An 18,071-nucleotide genomic window follows, 5' to 3' on the forward strand; every position below is an offset into this window, starting at 1 on the left:
TCTGAAGTAAAGACTAATACATTATCCCCATGTCACAGAAAGAAAACAGATTCAGAGCATTAAAGCTGTTGGTTCAAGTTAACATAGCAGATATCTAACCTAGTTCTCATGATATAAAATAATAAACATTTATCAGGTGCCTAATATATGTCAAACTTTTGCTAAGTGATGGACATATAAATAATAAAAAGATAGTTTCTGCCTTCAAGAAGCTTATAATCTAATTTTGGGAAACAATACACAAAAGGAAGGATAAGAGGGTCCTAGCATGGGGGCAAGATGAAGGTGGAATTGAAACCAAGCAGAACTGTTTGTGGCAATTTTGAACCCTTCATTAAAGGAGGTCTTGGGAGGAAGGTTTGCTCTACCCTCCAGTCCTCCAATCAGAGAGACAGAAACAACTACGGCTACTGATGAGGTGTGATGAAGTGGTTTGTCATCCAGATATTCATCCTTTTCATCAGAAACAGAGAACAGTAATAAGAGATATTTAATACATTACAGTTGAATGACTTTTTTTGTGAAGTCAAATAGTATCATGATGGTTCAGACTACTGATCCATCCAGTTCAATATTTTCCAATAAAATGCTCAAAAAATTGTTGGTTAGAAGATGTGATTGACCTCTATAACACTAATTCAATCCAAACATTCATTAACATTGATTATTCTTGATTTGTTTTCTCTGTCTAGTCCAAATCTTTATGGATTTAAGTTTATGTTGATCAAGAATCCAGGCATGATCTTGCTGGGCAATTTCTGCCCATTACTATCAGTCCTCTAATCACCCCAGCTCTGGTCTGCTGATTTCCAGTCCCAAGGACTCTCCTCTCCATTCCCACTTAGGTAATTCTCTCTCTACTCCTTCCAATTGTTTCTTATTCTATGGAATCACTTGCCCCTCTTTAAGTGACTCATTGTACAATTAAGGAAAATAAATATTTTTTGACAATAAAAAAAAGACTCCATGTTAGACACTGGAGAAATAAAAATGAAACATGATAGATACCCTGCCCTCAAGTAGTTTATACTCTCTCAAGGGAATGAAATAGTAAATAACTATTCATTCAAATAAAAATATGAGTACATAATAGGTCAAACAGAAAAACCTGAAAAATTTAAGGAAAGGGATATCGTCACTAGCTGGAGGAATAAAGGAATGCTTCATGGTTAAAACTAGACTAAGAAGCAACCTTGACCCAATTTCCCCTCCACAGCCTCATGACTAACAACCTACCTTATTTGCTTTTCTCCCAGTGTTAAACATAACCAAGTCCACTAATGTAAATGTTGATTCACCAACAATCTGGCTTTAGTATGTTGAAAAACAAAGAGAAAGACAGCACAGGAATAAGGTGCCAGTGTGTTGAGTGAAAGTATAGCCGAAGAAAGTTAAGAAAAATGGCCAGATGCTAAAAAGAAGAAATATGAGGATGTTTCCTGATGATACTAATTTTCCACTGCAAGAAAACTGAAATAACCAGGGTGCTGGGCTTTGAGTCTGTTGAAGAAATTGTCAAAGGTATAAACTGCAAAAAGTCTGGAAGTTCAATTTCAAGCTCCTAAGAGAAAAATAACTTCCTCTTCTCCCCACCCCAACCAAATATTGAATGGTGGTATGATTGCAAAACTTAAGAGGATTTCTTGGCAAGAAAAATTATAATCTCATTAATTTTTAATATAGTTGGGCAATTATCAACAAACATTGCTTCTGAGACTTCAGACCAAAGCAAGACTGGGATAGATATAGAGGGAATATACCTGTGTTTGTTGCCCTATTGATCTCTACCTAATCTCACATCAGTGAACAATGTGGTCTCTAGGAAATATTGCATGTGATGGTTCAGCTTTGAGACTCAGTTATCAAATATGGTTCAATAGTCCCCATTCTAGCTCTCCTTGCAGTTATATACACAGCTCATCATTAACATTTAAGAAATCTGACCTAGAGACACTCAAATCTTTGTCATTATAAGAATTCTGCTCCCTCAAAAGAAGTTTCTGAGAAAAATCTTCCCTCCTTAGTTGGTCTTTCTCCTCATAGTGATCCAGAAGTTCTGACAGATATCATTTCCTATTTCACAGATGACTCAAATGGCTAGATTGATGTGGCTGTGGAAAGTGGAGTTGTTCCACAGTTAGTTAAACTTCTAGGGTCTAGTAATCTTGGCCAGTAGTTTCTCCTTCCTTATAAACTATAGGAAACATTGTCACTGGAACAGATAAACAAACTCTAATTGTAATAGATTCTAGAGCATTTGCTGTCTTTCCCAGCCTATTACTCAACCAAAGCCAATATCCAGAAGGAGATTTCATGGATAATCTCAAACATCACATCTGGCCATCAGAATCAAATAAAGTTATGGATCATGGATTACTATTGTACTTGGTTGGAATTCTGTCAAAGGAAGACTTTGAGTCAGAGAGATGTTGAAAGAATTGTCACAAACTACACAAGTGGTAGAACAATTAACAGATTGTTTATCTTATTGAAAATGGAATTTAGCAACCTTTAATCAACCTCTAGTCTGCAAAAGACAGTAAAATTGTCCAGGTTATTATGGATGAAATTTCAAATATTTTTCTAGCTGCTGAACTGTATCCTAATTGAAGAATGCAGAGGATGAAACAAAAATGATAATTCCTTGAAAATGAAATAGTACATAGACTTCCTCAAACTTAATTGAAAAAATTTCTCCACAGAGGAAGATCAAAACGTTGTACCAGAATCTACCTCCAATAATTATACTTCCAGATTCAGGATGGCACCCCTGAGACCTTTAACTTTTAGATTTTATATTCAAACCATCAAGTCTTATATGCTTTGGTCTTGTTATAATTTTGTCTTACTGCCTCTCCACTAAGGTCCTTTTTAAAATGTGACTTTTAATAAAGTATTAAAGCATACTTGAACAGTTTGAACTCTGCACATACAATATAAAGCTTCTATTCTCAACAGCATATCCATTATTACCATGGAAAACTAGACATCAGATTGACAAAAATTAGATTTAGACTAATATCATTTACTAAAATAATCTATAAGTGGAAATGGAATCCAGATGTGAAAAATGAGGGAATAGAGATACACAAGACCTTTCATTTTTGAGATTTATCCAATGTGTGGATTTGTTTTGCCTTATTATAATTATTGCTGTAAGGGAGAGTTAAAAAAAAAGAGAGGGGAATTGTGAGAGATATAAGGTTAGTCAAAGCTAAGAAAAAAAAAGAATCTTTGAAGACTTTTTGTAATATGCAGAAGAGAATTAAAGACATTCTGAGAAAACACACAAATAGTATAACTCTGAAACTAACCTGTTGAAGTCAATTTTGCTTTTAAAAGTAATATTTATTCACAATAAAAATTTTAGTTTCTTATTTAATATTCTTTTCCTACTCTTTTTTACCTATGAAAATATTTGTTTTCTAGTGTTTGTCAAATTCAGAATTGTAAAAATAAAATAAAAAAGATAAATCACATACTTCCAAATTTATGAAGTCCAATAAGAAAGGTGGAGGAATGAGAACCACAACCATATGACAACAGGTTTTCAGAATAGAATATAAAAGCATGAGAGAAGCACAGAGAGCAACATAAGGAAGGAAGTTATCATCAACTAAGGGAATCAGAGAAGGCTCTATGAAGGAGAGGAAACTTGAACGGAGCTTCAATAATAATCCCGTTATATATATCTATATCTATATCTATATCTATATCTATATCTATATCTATATCTATATCTATATCTATATCTATATACACCTCACCAATCTCTTCTTGATCCTATATTTTCCAGCTGCAGCACCCCTGAGGGTAATGAGTTCCCTGATGGGAAAAAAAGATTTCTTTTCATTTATCCTAAAATTATCTTTTTTTGAAAACTCAAGACAATGTGGACTTGGAGACAGAATGAAGAACAGGAATCAATGAAACAGAACTCGTTTTTCCTGAGCTTTAGGGAACATATCCTTATTCATCTTCTTCATACCTCTGTATGACTACATATATGTCTCATTAACCTTGTCTTTCCAGACTAAAGAATTCAGATTTTCTCCTACTTCTCAAGATCTCCTGCACTAATGGCATAAATGACTCTATAATGACCAAAATACTTCAAATATAACAGTTAAAGATAAATCATTGTCTTGTAAAATGGGGGGAAAATGTCCTATTTTTGTTTCTATGCACTCGATCTTGTTCAGAACCTTGTTCGTCTTTTGTACCATAACTTTTGCCTTAAAGTAGTGGTCTATTATGCTATCTACTGCCTATGTGACCTTGGGGAAGTCACAGATTCGTTCAACTTGAGAAATGGAAAAGATCTCAGCTGTAATCAAATCCAACCTTTACCCAAAATATACCCTCACTATCACACGTAACCATTTTGGGTCTCTGTTTCCTTATCTATAAAATGAGGGGTCCATTTTAAACCTACCTCTCAATCAAAATTCCTATGTTTTTGTGACCCCCAGAAGAATGAAAATGACATGAACCCAGAATTGAGCAGGATCAGAAGGCAATAATGGCCTATATTTCTATGTTGTTCTGAGTGGGTGGGTTGAAAATGGTATTCCCACAACATGTCTATTTAGTTAAATGACAATTTTTACTGTCCCTGTGAAAGTAAAGTCATAAAATACTAAGCAAGGTACTTTCTTTACAACAACCCTAAGATATGGGTGGGAATGATATTATTAACCCCATTTTAAACTAAATAAATCTTTCCCCAGTTCTTCCACCCAAGTCTCACACACACACACACACACACACACACACACACACACATACATATACACACACACATCACATCACACACACATATATGCACACATTCACCACTCATACAACACATATACACACACACAAAAACACACACACACCACACACACCAAGTGCTGGTGTTTTCTTTATGGGTATACTTTTTATTTAAAGGGTATATATGTCTTATGCATATAACTTTTTTAATGTGTTGTCACCCCCATTAGAATATAAACTCCTTGACAGAAGGAATCATGTTTTTGCCATTCTTTAGAAACTTCACCCAGGGCCTGGCATATTGTAAGCATTCAATGCTTGTTGATGACTCAGTGAGGTTGTGAGATTTGCATTGGCCCCCCTATTTTTGTTATTTAGTTGTTTTTTAGTTATGTCCAACTCTTCATGAACTTATTTGGGGTTTTCTTGGATATCTTTGCCATAAAGATAACTCCATTATCTTTATGGAGTGATTTTCCATTTTCTTTCCCAGTTCATTTTATAAATGAAGAAACTGAGAGAAACAGGGCTAAATAACTCGTCCAGGGTCAAATAACTAGTAAGTGTTTGAGGGCAGATTCAAAATCAAGTAAAGGAATCTTCCTTCTTCCAAGTCCAAGGCTCTGTTCACTATGCCACCTTGGATACTGTAGCTTTAAAAAGGTTAGTTATTCTATTACCAATAGCCATTCATACTTCAGAAATAGCATAAAAGACTTAGCCAAGACAGGCACTATTAACAAGGAGGTGGGCCAGTCACATAGTAAGCTTGAGAGACCACAGATGGTAAGTTCCAATGGTGCAAATGTACCCTCGGGATTCAGGGAGAGAACCAGAGGACTTGGAAGCAGTACCTTGGATAGACTCTACAGAGGAGAGCCTGGGATGAAAACATGAAAACATGAACAAGAATTACACCAGCTCAAAGGGGCTGTGGTCCGCACCAGTGGAGGAGGTAGCTGCTCTGATGAGATACACAGATCCTTCAAAGTACCAGAAGTGATAGATAGCTCTCCTATTTTATGGATGAAATAACTGGTGTTTATTAGAGTCAGCACAAACTCCAGAGGCTGTTGTTCACCGGGTGTGCACATGTGCAAGCTGAAAACTGTATTGGCAACATCACATGAGACCATTTAATTAAATGATAATTTCCATTGTCCCTGTGAATGTACCAAGTCATAAAATGGTGATGCTTAAAGGGGAGAGCCTGGGATAATGTGCAGTGAGCTTAATTGATACTCAAATGGCTGATTGTAGATATACTCAGGTGGTGGAGAAGTTCACACTGTTTTATGGCAGAAGGCATTTTTTAATTGGCAATTCCATGTAATTGTGAAATTCTAAGAATTACCAGGCCAGACAAGATTTTGGTTGCATTGAGGTTCTGACTTTTCTTGTTCTTCTAAACCAAAGTATTTCATCCTCTACTTTCAACCCAAATTCTCGAAAACCATGAAAGGAAATTCTCTTCGATTTTAAAGCTCATAAGCCTGGTAGAACACTTTAGAGTTTATCTAGTCCTATCTAATCTTCATTCTTCTCCAAAGAATAACAGATTTAGAACTGGAAGGAACCTTGAAGGCCCTCTGATAGTTCAAGTCCATTTTACAGCTAAGAAAACTGAGACCCAGAAATTCTATGTGACTTCTTACAGTTATACATATAGTAACTGAGACACAGAGAAGATCACAAAGTGGGAACACCAACTCCTGTTCCAGAGCTCCCTCCTTTACACCATACTGCCTTATATGCAGAATTTTGTCTGTGTGAACACAATGGAAAACCGTTTAAATTGTATTCCTTTCCTTCCACTCTGCTTTTTTCTCCCTCCTCCACTCTACTCAATTGGCAGCCTCTGACTCTATAAAAATGTTTTTCAAAGATATCCAGGGTGGATGGACATCTTACTGTCTACCATGCTGCTGCTGCATCATTACCTCTCTTCCCCCAGAACAGTATCAGATTTCCAGTGACCTTAATTCCCTTTTTCCCCGGGGAAGTTAATCCACCTGGCTTTTGAATGCCCCCTTGGCATGAGCTAATGTAATTGATTAGTGAGTGTAAAATCACCTAAGTCAGTATATCTATAAAGACCCAGACAAATGCTTCACATTCCATCTAGCCACGAATTCCAGACACCTTGTGATCTGACCTCCTGCCACACATATCATCCTCCACTTTCTACCTTTTCCCCCTGGAAAACTAAACAAATCAACATTACCATTTTGACAATATTACCAATTTAACATTTTATAAAGAAATGATAATCAACTACCCCATTATTCCACTCACCATCCCAAGGAATAAATCAGTAAGCAATCATTAAGTACCAATAACTATTAGGAAGTGTGCTGGGCAATTGGGATAGGAAGATTAAATAATAAAAATCTTTGCCCTCCAGAAGCTTGCAGTTTATTTGGGGGAGATATTGTGAACATATATAAATATATACAGAATAATATATGCATAAAACTAAAAATAAGTAATAATTATTTATGCATAAGTATAATAAAATAATATAAATGATTATAATGTTAAATAAATAATAAAAGATAAAATAATTAAATGCAAGATAGTTGAGGAAGGGTGGGAAGAGAATTAGTCCTAACTCCCTTCCCAGGCCAGAATTTTGTTGTGTGCTGTCTCCTCAAATTAAAATGCAATTTCCCTGAGGAAAAATACTGCCTCACTTCTAGTATTTAGTTCAATGCCTGGCACACAGTAGGTGATTAATAAATGCTTTTGATTTTAATTTATTCATTCATTCAAGGAACGGAAAATAATGAAGCTGCCTTTAAAAAAAAAAACTCCCTGGAACAGAGATAACTGGTGACATAATGGCTAGAGTGCTAGCTATGTGATCCTGAGCAAGTCACCTAATCTCTGTTAACTTCAATGTCTTCACATGTAAAATGGGGGTTATAATACAGAATCAAATGAGATTGCCTTTTTAAAAGTGCTTAGTGTACTGCCAGGCAGATATAAAGGCTTATATAAATTTATATTGCATATATTAGTGTGATAGAAATGTTAATTCTTCTTCCCACAATGTCCTGCCACATTCTGACCAGAGACAAGTTCAGGTAAGTAACACTTGTGTCTTCTGTCTTTAAGTGACCTTGGTGACTTCAGATGCAGGCAAGTAGAGGTTTTTTGCTTCCTTCAGAAAGGATAATCAGTGTTAAAGCTGAAAAGAACTTTATAGGCTCTCTCTTCCAATGCCTTTATTTTACAAATAAAGAAAGAGACCTCAATAGGTCTAGGGATGAGCAAGTTTACATAGCTAGTAAGACCAGGGATTCAAACCCAGTTCCTCTGAGATAAAATCCATTCCTGAAACAGAGCTGTATTACAGTCTGTCCATTTATATTCATTTATGTTCTAGTCATAGGATTCAAGGATCCAATTCATGGAACTTTAGGCAAAATGTCCTTCTGGAAGCAGAGCCTAATCTAGTAAAGGATGACCAATACTTCATCTCATATATAATTGATAGATATGAAGGAGAGTGTTCTCACTTTGTTCCAAAAGCTCCAACCTGCTCCCTTCCCAAATGAAGACTACCTCCAACCCTTCTTCACAGCCCTCTCCTGGGGGAAACCTTCCCATAGATATTTTAGACTATACTCCACCCAACCCACCTCGACCTTTAATCAATCACCTAAACTTGGACCAACAAGCTACATGGGACACCTGGAATCAATGCAGAATCAGCAGGAAAGATATAATAAATTGTGATTCATAGCCTTCCCTTAGTCACTATTCTCAGCACCTTTTTCTGCACTTTTGGGTCAAAAACTTAAGTTGTGACCTGGGGGAAATAAACATATCTCTCTAGGTCTTAGTTTCCTAATCTATAAAATGAGTAGGTCAGTCGGTCAATAAACTATGAAGCACCTACTACCAGACTTGTTAACTCTGGACATTTGGCTAAGCTAGATGACTTCCTAGCTTTTTGGCTCTAAATTTTTGATTCAATGCTCCTTTTCCTGTCATCATCCAATACTAATTAAAATCTAGCTTTCTTCTACAATTTTGGTATCTTCTCCAAGACTAAGTGTTCCATCTCATAGTCCTTGTCACATGAAGCTAGGAGGCAGAATTGGCAAACATTTCTACCTACCATGCAGCAGCTATCTCTTTCTCCATCCCATCCCTCCTCTCCAAGAAGTTTGAGAACTTATTCACTCCTTTTCTATCCCAAGTCTCATATCTTTCAAAGGCCCTGGCTCCCAGTGTCTTAAGTTCCTCAACTCATTTACCCTCATTCAATCTATCTGAATCAAAAAGAGGAATATTATTAGCACAGTATCTGACACAAGGTAGGTGCTTAATGTATCTTGTTTTGGTTTAACCTTAGAGACCCTCACTTAAGCACAAATTAAGTTACCAAAAATTGTTACCAAAAAAATTAAGTTACCAGTTACAGGGTCCCTACAGTCACATGCACAAAGCCCCTGTTTCTCACTGTCTACAGAATGGTGGTGGTGTTCAGGCATTTTTTTTAGTCGTGTCCAATTCTTCATGGCCCATTTGATGTTTTCATGGCAATGATACTGGAGCATTTTTCCATTTCCTTTTTTCAGATCATTTTACAAATGAGGAAACTGAGGCAAACAGGGTTAAATGACTTGTCTAGGGTCAGTTTGGTGGTGTAGTGGATCAGTTTGGTGGTGTAGTGGATAGAGTATCAGCCCTGGGTTTCAGGAGGACCTGAATTCAAATCCAACTCAGACATTTAATAATTGCCTAGCTATATGACCTTAGGCACATGACTTAACCCCATTGGCTTAAATAAATGAAATTAAATTACTTGTTTAGGGTCACACAGCTATTAAATGCCTGAGACTGGATATGAACTTAGGAAGATTAGTCACCCTGACTCTGGGTCCTTAACTGTATCTGCTGTCCCATCTAGCTGCCGAATTTATAGGACATTTATAGTTACCCTAATTTATGATAAAGCCTGTCATCCACAAATAGGCTTTTTTTTAGTTGTCGATATGTGGTGCAGGTGTTTTCCCATGGTAACTTCCAGTTCCTCTCTCTACTGTCCCAAAGGAAACTACCTTCACTGGTCTGCAGCTTGCAAAGAGGTTTATGTATTCAGGATATGACATAGCTGTTTCACCATATATGAAATCTCTTTTATTTTACCTCAAGGGAGATGATGCTATAAATGTATTAGGCAAGCTAATAACCAATGCACACATATGGGCAATTATGTATGTGCATGCACACCCACTCACACACATACACACACACCAGCTAATGGTCTGTCTAGAGAATCAAAACCTCAGAACCTCAAGAGATCTTCTGATCAACTTCACCTGCCTCTAGGCAAGATTGTACCTGAACAGCATACAGCTGCATATTTTCCTGTAAACTTCCTCTGTTTGTACAGAGAACTGAGGCTAAATACAGATGATGACCCATTTTCAATATGAAAACTAAAGATCAACTTTTAACTGGGTCACATAGCTAGACCCTTTTTATTTCATGAATGTTGACTTATGGTGTGCATCCTTATTCTCACATGCCATAGAATTAGAGTATGAAGACACCTCAGAAGTCAAAGACCAACTCAGGGGAAACAAGAGAACACAGTGGATAGAATAGTAGGTCCTGAGCAGGAAGACCTGAGTTCAAATTCAACCTCAGGCACTACCTGTGTCATTTGGCCTCAGTTTCCTCAACTGTAAATTGGTCATTATAGCATCTACATCCCAAGGTGGTTGTGAAGAACAAATGAAATAATATTTGCACGGTGCCTAGCAAAGAGTAGATAATATTTATATAGTGCTTACTATATGCTAAGTATTTGACAACTATTATCTCATTTATAAATATTAGCTCTTACTTTTATTACTATAAACAACTTCTACCTTACATATTAATCTCTTTTATAACACCTATGAGGAGCAGTCATCCAATCTCTTCTTGAAGATCTCTAGTAGTGGGAAATTTTCCACCTCTGAAGGTAGTCTACTTCATTTATCAGTCAAGCAATAAACATTTATTAATTATCTGGCCAGTTAAATAGGACATTGGGTAGAGTGCTGATTCTGAAATCAGGAGGACCTGAGTTCAAATCCGGCCTCAGACACTTAATAATTATCTAGCTGTGTGGCTTTGGGCAAGTCACTTAAACCCATTACCTTGCAAATAAAAAGATAAAGATGAAATATCCCCTTCCCTCAAGGTACTTTAAAATATGTCAGAGATGCACATATATAGGGAGTATTCCAAAATTCTTAGTGCATCTCTAAACTTTAAAAACTTTAGAAGTGCAGATGCTAAAAAACTTATTCCCCCCCACAAAATGAAGTCAATTTATATTTCTTCTACACATTTAATTTTATGAATTTTGAATGCATTTTCCCTTAATTTTAACAAGATTGTCATTATGGATTACAAGTGTGACATATGCTGAATGACACTTTCTCAGACCAGTGGATCAATTGAAGACATCCTCTGCTTGACCACCTCAGTCACCTGACCTATCACCATTAGATGTTTTCTTGTGAGGTCCCATCAAAACTGTCATGTATACATCAAAATCTCAATTTTTGTGGATGACCTTAAGGCTAGGAATACAAATACATTCCTTTCAGGCACTGAGCACAGATGATGAATGTTTTTACAAGGTTCAAAAATTGACTATGGTGATATATAGCAAAAGATGATGATTATGCTGAATTTTAATAAGAAGCATCAATATTTTAAATAATTAAGCTTTCAAATGTTTTTGCAAGTTTGAAACATTTATACTTCTGAATGATGAAAGCTTAAAACTGCACTAAGATTTCTTGGGATACTGTTAAGTAGATAAAAAAGTATAAATATAAGGTAATTTGTGAGGAAGAAGGCAGCAGCTGAAGGGATCAATAATGGTAAAATGAAGAAGGTGACACATGAGCCAAGATGTGAAAAAAACTCAGGATTTTAAGAGGCAGTAGTGAGGGGGACAGGTGTGGAGGACAACCAATACTCCCAGTTCTGAGCTTTAGAAAAATCACTCCTTTTCAAAGCACTGAATTTGTATTAAGAAAACCTAGCCCCAGGTCATAGCTAAATAACAAACAGATCACAGAATTGGAACCTAAAGGAACCTGAGAAGCCAATCCCATTCATTTTTTTTTCCTCCTTTCTCATTTATTTATTTATTCATTTGTTTGTTTTTAACTTTATGGAATAAAACAATCATATCCTGCTGAAATTATGTTCAAAGTTTTATTGAATTGCCTAGTTCCTTTGACCCAGCAATAACACTGTAAGATCTAGTTCCAAAGAAGATAAGGGAAAAAGAAAAAAAAACCTTTATGCTCTAAAATATTTATGGCAATTCTCTTTGTAGTGACAAGGAACTGGAAATTTAAAGGATGCTCATTAATTGGAGAAAGGCTGACTAAGTTGTGGTATATGATTGTGATGGAATTCTGCTCAATGATGATGAGCTCAATGATCTTAGAAAAGTATGGGAAAGCTTGCACAAAATAATGAGGAGCAAAATGACCAGCACCAAGAGAACATTGTATACAGTAACAGCAATATTGTTTTAAGAATGATTTTGAGCAAATCACTCATTTTGGCTATAATAAATACCCAAATAACTGTAATGGACGTATAAAGAAAGACACTATCCTCCCCCATTCATTATTTGGACAGGGAAACTGAGACTCAATGAGATTATCTAAAATATACAAAATCAGACAAGAAAATGTCAGAATGAAATTTGGATCTAGTTTCCCTAATTCTAAATCCAGTATCTTTTTCACCATTCCACATAACTGAATCTCTCTGAGCCTCTTCATCTGCAAACATAAAGAGTAGACCTTTAAAGTAGGAATTCTTCACTAACAGTTTGTGAATTTGTTTTGTGCTTTTTTAAAGTATGTTTTGATAACTATTTTAAGACAATTGGTTTGCTTTATAACTCCAGTTATATGACTTTACACATTTAAATACATCATTTTGAGGAGAGGTCTGTAGGTTTCACTCATAAAGACATGCTTATTAATATACAATTATTTCAGTGGCAGCTGGTCCTAGTGAGCAACATGTCTTATGTATTATGATGGACAAATCAGTAATAAAAAATGACCATTATCCAGGGTGTTTCTTTACACTGTTCTTTGCATGGGCCATGGGTGGAATTAGGAGTGTTACAGAATGCTCAAATGAGAAAAGGTATGGGAAATGAAAAGAAAGCCTAATGAAAAAAACAGATTGTAACAGATTCTCTCTCTCTCTCTCTCTCTCTCTCTCTCTCTCTCTCTCTCTCTCTCTCTCTCTCTCTCTCTCTCTCTCTTGTCTCTGTTTCTCTGACTCTGTCTGTGTCTGTTTTACTGTCTGTTTCTTGGTCTCTTTCTCTGTCTCTTTGTTCATTTTCTCTCTCTTTGTTCTTTCTCTCTATCTGTTTCTTTCTCTTTCTGTCTGTCTCTGTTCTTTCTTTCACTCTCTCTTTTCTCTCTATCTCTTTCTCTGTGTCTGTCTCTTGGTTCTTTGTCTCTCTCTCTCTCTTGTCTGTCTTTTCTCTCTCTTTCATGTTCTTTGTCTCTCTGTGTTTCTCTCTGTGTCTGTCTCTATCTCTCTGTCTCTGTTTCTCTGTCTCTGTTTCTTGGTCTCTTTCTCTCTCTGTCTCTTTGTTCTTTCTGTCTCTTTCTCTTTCTGTCTCTGTCTCTTTGTTCTTTCTTTCACTCTCCTCTCTCTCTCTCTCTCTCTCTCTCTCTCTTTCTCATCTGTCTTTTCTCTTTCATGTTCTTTGTCTCTCTGTGTTTCTCTCTGTATCTGTCTCTATCTCTCTGTCTCTCTGTTTCTCTGTCTCTGTTTCTTGGTCTCTTTCTCTCTCTGTCTCTTTGTTCTTTCTGTCTCTTTCTTGTTATGTCTCTGTCTCTTTGTTCTTTCTTTCACTCTCTTCTCTCTCTCTCTCTCTCTCTCTCTCTCTCTCTCTCTCTCTCTCTCTCTCTCTCTCTTTCTCTCTCTCCCCTCATCTCTCTCTTCTAAGAAGCTCTGATAGCTGTTGCATTCTCCCACTGACTACATACAAACAGGCTGCATTTCCAATTTTAGCTGCAAATGAGCACTAATGGAACCCTTTCAGTTCAGTTGTTTCTGCCCTTACACAGAAATGCTTAACAATGGAGGAAAATAAGTCTCCACTTGATCCAGTGGAGAGTGCAGTGTGGAGCCAGCAGAGAGGTGCCCCCTGTAGTACAGGCCACCAAGCCCAACACGTTAGGAACCTCAAGGGCTGTATGGAATAAAGGACACATCCAGTTCTTCCTTCCAGTCCGCATCCTGGTTCCCCCTCTGTGACTGAGAACACAATATTAGCTCCAATCTCTGTTCAGAGCTGGGCATGGTGAAATATGCAGGGTGTTAGGAAGCAAAGGGAATGCCTTTCTGCCCCAGCCAAGTCTCCTTTCCACCCAGCACATTTTTAGTCCCTCCTCAATGCAAGAAATGGGCAGCAACTCCTGACATCTATAAAATTCCAGCCCTAATTAGGCCACAAACCATTCTCTACATTCTGGCATTTTAGCATAATAGAATTTTAGAGTTGGCAGAAGTGCCAAACACCATCCAGTCTGACCCATACTTGATTTGGAATCTCCTCTACAATATTCCCAGCCCAGAGTCATTCCAGCTCTGCTAGAACACCCCTAGTAGCAAAGAGCTTCCCTACCTTTAGTCATTCTATTTCATTTCTGAACACTTCTGTTAGAAAGATTTGTCATTGTACTAAAATCTGTTTCCCAGGAGTTTCCACACTGAGGTTCTAGCAAGACTGAGCAGAATAAGTTTACATCTTCTTCCAAAGAAATAGTTTCTTGAATCTAAGATTTTGAATAATATAGTTCATGGAATCAAGAAACCTGAGGGGGAATGCTGATACAAGTGACCAGTAACAAGGGACTTCTATAATTTGTAGTGGCAAAGAACTGGAAATTGAACAAGGGACTTCTATAATTTGTAGTGGCAAAGAACTGGAAATTGATGCCCATCAGTTGGGGAATGGCTGAACAAATTGTGGTATATGCACATTATGGAACACTATTGTTCTATTAGAAACCGAGAAGAATGTGAATTCAGAGAAGCCTGGAAAAATTGCATGAATTGATGATGAGCGAGATAAGTGAGATGAGCAGAACCAGAAGAACATCATACACCCTAACAGCAACATGGGGGGTGATGATCAACCTTGATGGACTTGCTCATTCCATCAGTGCAACAATCAGGGACAATTTTAAGGGATCTGCAACAGAGAATACAATTTGTATCCAGAAAAAGAACTTGCCTTCAGTTTTTTTTTTAAAGTTGGCTTATGTACTACATAATTTTGCTATCTCTAATATTTATCTTTTCCTCAAGCATATGTTTTTTTTTTCTCTCAACACATTCAATTTGTATCAATGCATAGCATGGAAACAATGTAAAGATTACCAGATTGCCTTTGGGGGCGGGGAGGCAGGAAAAGTATAAAATTCAAAGCCTTACCAAAAAACTATAGTAGAAACTACTATTGTAAATAATTGGAAAGTGAGTAAAATATTTAATAATAACAAATTAATTTGAAGCTCAGGTTTTTCATCTCTAAATTAGATCTGATGATAACTTCATTACTTCCCAAACAAAGATTAAAGAATGTGAACCTTGGTTTGGAAATGTGAGTAATTATTATTATTATTATTATTATTATTATTATTATTATTATCACTCCATAATCTGCTAAAATAACAATAATACCATTTATATCTTGATTTAGAGGAAGCTAGGTGGTACGGTAGATAGAGTTGCCAGGCCTCAAGTCAAGAAGACTCATCTTTTTTCAAATCTGAACTCAGACACTTCCTGGCTGTGTGATCCCAGGTAAGTCACTTAACCCTGTTTCCCTTAGTTTCCTCATCTATAAAATGAGATGAAGAAATGGCAAAGCACTTCAGTATTTTCCCAACCTTTTCTCAACACTAACCTATATTGAGAAATGGCCTTTGCTTTACTCTTATATACTTCCCTGCTTAGTCAGACTGTGAATACACTTCTAGTATGATGATGATGATATTTGTCCTTCATTCTTGAAGAAGACCAGGACATCAGGGAAGTGATACCATGACAAGCACGGGAATTGAATTTGAGTGAGGGACCTCATTTTCTCCTCCAGAGCCGTCTGGTTCCAGTGGCCAGATATGAATCGGAATGACTGGATTTGGTCCAAGATATGAGGCAATCAGGGTTGAGTGACTTGTCCAAAGTCACACAGCTAATAAGTGTCAAGTGTCTGAGATCAGATTCAAACTCCCATCTTCATGACTCCAAGGCCAGATCTCAGATGCCTATCACTATTGGTTTATTTCCATTCTGTGTCATTTTTTTCTTCATTCCTGTGAGAATACATTCAAGTCATATCCTCTGGAAATAGTCTTCATCTGCTTCTTCAACTCGACCTCCCATCTGCATTTTCCCGAGTCAAAGTATAAGGCTTCCAGGTAAGACCCTGACTTGGTAATACTTATCATCACTTTTTATAGGCCTCTGTTGATATCATACTGAATATACCATATACAATGTCCACCAGAGGGGAAGATAACAAAAATGTGGGGGGAAAAGTCTCAACTCTAATACAGAAGAAAAGATGATCAAAAAATATCAATGGACATCAAGTTGTATACCTACTCTTCCATTTATATGAAATCATTACGAGTCATTTTTACCTAAATTGATGGCATCTGAAGAAGGTACTGATAGGAAACAAACAGGCTTTCATAAGTGATGATCAGTTATAGACTTTTGCTAGATTTCTATTTAACTGAAAAATGTAAAGATCTAAGATCCCATTGTGCTTATTGCTTATTGATTACAAAAAAGAAAATTTGATTCAGTAAAACAAAACACAGCTTGGTATTAAAATTCCTATAGCAAGTTCTCTCCTATTCATATTTAAAGATCACCCAAGATTCTTTGGAATATGTGGCAACAGAAATTAACCTCTGATAATAAACATCATGGTCACCAAAGTCAGTCAATGAACATTTATGTTTGGAATTGTGCTAAAGCAATAGGCATGCAAAGAAAAGCTAAAGTCAGCCCCTACTCCCAAGGAATTCACTATCTAATGAGGAGACAGCATACAAACAACTAGATACAAACAAGAATTATGCAGGAAAATCTAGAAATAATCAACAAATGAGAGGCAAAAAGTAGATTTTGAGAAAGGCTACCTCTAAAACATAGGGTTTTTTTCTGTGACTTGAAGAAAGGAGAGGAAGCACGATGATAGAGGAAAGTTATTTCAGAGCCCATTCTGATTAGGGAGGGATTCCCTATGAATGATGAGGTCCTATAGATTCTCCTCTTTGTGGATGACATTGTGCTGCTTGGATAAAGTACCAAAACACTACAGAGCCTCTTGGAAGAATCTTGTAATCACTTAAAGGACTTTGACCTGTCCATTCACACAAGAAAGACCAAGTGGATAAAAATAGGCTAATTCCTCAAATTTCAACATGAATTCATATGTATGGAAGAGAGTCTCCAAATAGTCTGTGATTCTGGCATAGACAATGAACTGGGCCCAAATTTAACAGGAGGAAGAAGATAGGTTAGATTTTCAGGAAATTACAAAGGTCTCTTATTGGCCCCAGATTTATTTTGAAGGCAAAGGCCCATCTTTTTATACTAATAGCTATTATTCAGCAGCAAAACACAGATTATCACTTCCATGGAAAAAACTAACCATTGTCAAGCAATAAACATTAAGCACCTACTATTTGCTTGCCAGGAACTATGCTAAGAGCGCTGGGAATACAAAAAAGAGGCAAAACATAATCTTTGTCCTCAAGGAGTTCATACTATATTGGAAAAGACAAGATGAATTGCACATAGAAGTATTCATGGTGGGTGATAGCAAGTAACATATAACCATTGAGAAGCTCTGAAGAATAAGAATAAAGGTTGGTCATGGATGAGAGATGATAGATAGATAGCCAAAGTGTTCCAGTGATGCCTTCATCATATCAGGAGGAAACGAAAGACCTTGAGCACATTACAGTAAACTTTTGAAAGAAAATGGTACAAAGTCATACAGAATTGGCATTCATGGATGGATTGTGACCTTCATCAATGGAAACAACTCCCATATCAATGAAATGGCAGACATATTTGAATATTTGAGAACAGTATACACCAAAGATGGAAGGGAAAAGGTTTTTTTTGTAAATCTCTAGCCAGATGTATTTTTGTAGCTAGCCAAATACTAGTTACTCTGGTATTCATTTGGTAAAATTGGAATACCTAGATGATGTTGGTCATCA

General features: G+C 36.6%; 1 pseudogene; it reads left to right on the top strand.

Moving 5' to 3' along the window:
• Positions 1-1,249: 1,249 nt before the first annotated feature.
• LOC141518310 (importin subunit alpha-1 pseudogene) lies at positions 1,250-2,853 on the top strand (annotated as a pseudogene).
• Positions 2,854-18,071: the final 15,218 nt, after the last annotated feature.

The sequence above is a fragment of the Macrotis lagotis genome, chromosome 1 (genome assembly GCF_037893015.1).
Source record: "Macrotis lagotis isolate mMagLag1 chromosome 1, bilby.v1.9.chrom.fasta, whole genome shotgun sequence".
Taxonomy (NCBI): Eukaryota; Metazoa; Chordata; class Mammalia; order Peramelemorphia; family Peramelidae; genus Macrotis; species Macrotis lagotis.